This window comes from Cavia porcellus, unplaced genomic scaffold (assembly GCF_034190915.1).
Source record: "Cavia porcellus strain 051 isolate PalLab524CR breed Dunkin Hartley unplaced genomic scaffold, mCavPor4.1 scaffold_30, whole genome shotgun sequence".
Classification (NCBI taxonomy): Eukaryota; Metazoa; Chordata; class Mammalia; order Rodentia; family Caviidae; genus Cavia; species Cavia porcellus.
In genome coordinates, this window is record NW_026947513.1 from 4,689,081 (window position 1) to 4,692,866 (window position 3,786).

General features: G+C 36.6%; 1 long non-coding RNA gene across 1 annotated transcript; it reads left to right on the forward strand.

Moving 5' to 3' along the window:
* The first annotated feature begins 592 nt into the window (after positions 1-592).
* LOC134474041 (uncharacterized) lies at positions 593-3,342 on the forward strand. The gene is made up of 3 exons (XR_010044610.1): positions 593-748; positions 2,132-2,304; positions 3,258-3,342. It is a non-coding gene; the product is annotated as an uncharacterized LOC134474041 (long non-coding RNA).
* The last annotated feature ends 444 nt before the right edge of the window (positions 3,343-3,786 follow it).

Sequence of the window (3,786 nt, forward strand, 5' to 3'; positions counted from 1 at the left end):
AGCAGGCTCACACATTCCCCAAGTGACCAACACAGAAGATATCTGCACAGAAACTAATACAAACGCCAGAATTTCTGGGAGACCTCTCCACTTACATCTGCGTGTGGATCTTTGTAATACAACTTAACAATTAAAAAGTAATCTCTGGCTCCCACCTGCCATATGCAATGGCAGAACAGGGAAAGAACAATCACATAGATATATCTATAAAGAAAAACTGGAGGATACTTAGTACTAAGCAACTAAAATACCCTGGGCCTACTTTGTGAAGATCCTTTACCATAGAACACTCCTAAAACAGACCCAAGTTCTGCTCTCTAGAGCAGAAGTTTATTTGCTCTTTGTTCTTCATCTTCCTAGGCTTTATTCAGGGACGTTCTGCCTGTTACCCGCCTCACGTGGGTGTTGGAGAGTGCCCTCTTTGACAGCTGCACAGCTCATGGCCCATTTCCAGTCAGAGTCGTGCCAAGCCTCCCTGAAGAGTCATAGCCTTTTTTTAGATAAGGCTTCAGCATCCTTTGGCAGCAAATTGCCTCAAATAATTAGTATGCTTCTGATTTACTTGCTTCTAGTTAGATCTTATGAAGTTAACTATACTGGAAGATCTCTGACATTTGGATTCTACATCTCTTCATTCTCTCCTTCCTCACCAACATCTTGTGTCTCAGTTAACTGCAGTTACTATGATGCCGCTGGGCTTGAATTAACAGGCCACTTCTCTCAGAGGTGACTGAGCCACTGCATTCAAGTAAGTTTGGTGGGATCTTGTCTTCTCAAGCCTTTTAAAATCACATCTCTTTCTGGGGGTCTAGAAGTGGTTGGCTTTTCCAGTCCTGCAGGACCCTGACTTTGTGATTTTTTTCTTTCATTGTTTTAAACTACCCGCTTCCTTACAGAACTAATGTTTTTTGTGCTGTATTTCATTGATGCTAAGCTGCACTTTGTGTCTCAGTTTAACATTGTTGTCATTTGATGAAAACCTCTATGCCAGATAAAAAGGACAATTATTTTTCTTAATAAAAGCTATTTGTCACAAACCACGCTAAATTCTTTCCAAATGTGGCTAAATTTTGAAAGTATAAGACATGTTGTACAACTAAAATTAGTTTTTATGGGTTTTTTTGTCATTCAGAATTATATAAGGCCCCGATCAAAATAAAGACAATATAGAATTGAAAGTACTTTGAAAACTTTAAACTTGTAAAGAGTATAATTATACTCTTTGAGCTTGTAAAGAGTATAATTATAGGGATTTTTTAATAACCTACTAACAAACTAGTAGGGCAATATAAAATTAAGATTTCTAAAATTACATCAGATAAAAAGCAAATAGTTTTTCTTACACTGTTAATAATCAGAATAAAATATAGGATAATATGAGCTCAGTGGTAGAGTATTTGCCTAGTATGCATAAGGCTTTGGGTACTATCCTCACCATCACCAAAACAAAACAAAACAAAGATGTATACCATCAACCAAATTTAAGTATTCAGAAAAAAATTTAACAAAGATTTTCAAGATTTTAGTGAAGAAAATATAACTCATTACCAGACAGAAAATCAAACAGGCTACTCTAAATTAAATAAATAAATAAATATACCATGTTCGTGAATGGAGGGGGTTTTCTTACAATGTCGTATTCCCTGAAAATTATCTTTAACTTGAATGCAATGCAATTTTAATCAAATGTTTACACAGCTTTGGTTGTTGCTTTGTATCATACTGCTGTCATTTAAATAATATGTCCAAGCCACATACAAATTTTATGTGGGAGATAAGAGACTTTTGAAGAAAGTAAGAGAATTGTTCTATTTGAAATCAAGAATCATTTCTAAACTTAATTAATTGACAGTGTTATATAGGTACAAAAATAGGCCAATGGAATAAAATAAAAGGCAGAGACATAAACCACCGACTACAGCACAACTATGCAGAGTGCTTTAGTCGTCTATTGTCATTTTAATGAATGACCACAAATTTGACAAATTAAGCAACAAGAATCTATTAGCCTTACTGCCCCGTAGATTAGAAATTCAATACAGATCTCACCGGACTAAAATAAATACTCTGCCTGGACTTTGCCTGTTTTGAGCATCTCTGTGAGTGACTCACTTTCTCTGTTTTTTTTCAGTTCTAGTCACCAGTCACATCATTTCCCTCACGGCCAGCTTCTTCTGTCCTCAGAATCAGCAAGGCTGCACTTACTGACCTTCCTGCTATAATCACTGGTTCCTCTGACTGCTCCTTCTTCTGCCTCTCTCTTCTACATTCAAGGATCCTTCTGATGACAGTGTGTCCGCCTGGGTAAATCCTGATGCGGCTCATGTCTTAAAACCTTTGAGTAGAAACCTCATTTCCATTTGCAGTATTACTTCCTCTTTGCTACGCCACCTATCACACTGTGGGCAATTAGGATGTGAACATCCTTCCTTGGAAGACTATCATTTCTACCTACTACAAAGAGCATCAGAAAAAAATCAATGGGCAACAAATATTTCCAATTTTAGGTAAAGCCCATAACTTACACAAATAGAGCAATGACCCTCTTTAAAAAGAAGACAAAACTATTGTCAAAAATTGCGCAGAAATACATGGCTATATGAACACATGGTGAAATCTGTTTCTGGGGATGTGGAAGGATTTTTGAAAATATAGGTTCTGAGAACCTATCATTAGCTCTCTAGTAACTACGCCTCTGAGCAAAAGACGGACTACTTAAAGTAGGTTAGCTGGGATAATTTGTTAGTGTTATGGACAAAAATGAAAATACATTCAGATATCACTCCTATGCCACCCCAAAATCCAATGGATTAAAAATATTCATATAAAAACAAAGACTCAAAACATTTAGATGAGAAATAGGAAAATATATGTAGTCATTTATATTTTATTAGTGCGTAACAGTAATGCAGAATGAGACAGAATTTAGCGGTGTACATTTGTACATTGCTACAACACATTTTGGTGATTTTTATTCCCAGTACCATCCTCTCCCTGCCCTTCCCCATTTTCCTGAACCCTTTTTTCCTCCCCGATAGTCTACCTTCTACTTTCCTGTCTTAAGGAAAATATTTTTATACCTTTGAGACAGAGAAGGAATTGCTTTAAACATACACATTCTAACAGAAAATGTTGAAAGTTTAACTACATTAAAATTGAAAGCTTTTATTCAAACTTTAAATCCTTTCTGTTTTCCTTTGATTCCCATAGCACTGTCTGCACTGAGCCCATGTCTTCCCTTTCTGTTCTCTCTGTAGACACCACAGGAGGGGAGACAGCTGTGCAGTGCCTTCCTAGGAGAAATGACTTCAAGACTGGCAATAGGCAAAGATAGGTTGATCAAAAGGTGGGCACCACATGCCTCCATTCAATACAGTCCTGCGCTCTCCCTGAGGGGAGGAACTCAAGATCCTACTGCATGATTATTTAATCATCAGAATTTCTGGACAGTGCCTACTCCACATAGTACATAAAAATGAATGAATTCCCTTGGCAGGTCTTGCATAATTTTCCTAACCACGATGTTTTCCTTCCCAAAGAAAAGGGTTGGGATGAGAACAGGAAAACCAAGCGTACTTGGAATCACAGGGAAAACATCAGGATGGGAGGAAAGATGCCCATTACCATAATCCTATCAGGCAGCTGTGATACTAAATTGAGATCCCAGTAATATCTTTTTGTCAAGAGTTATACTCCAGTGTATAAATGAATGGATTTCAAAAATACAAAACTAATACTAATTTATAAATTATAATTTATAAGCTAATTTGTAAGATTTTAAATCTT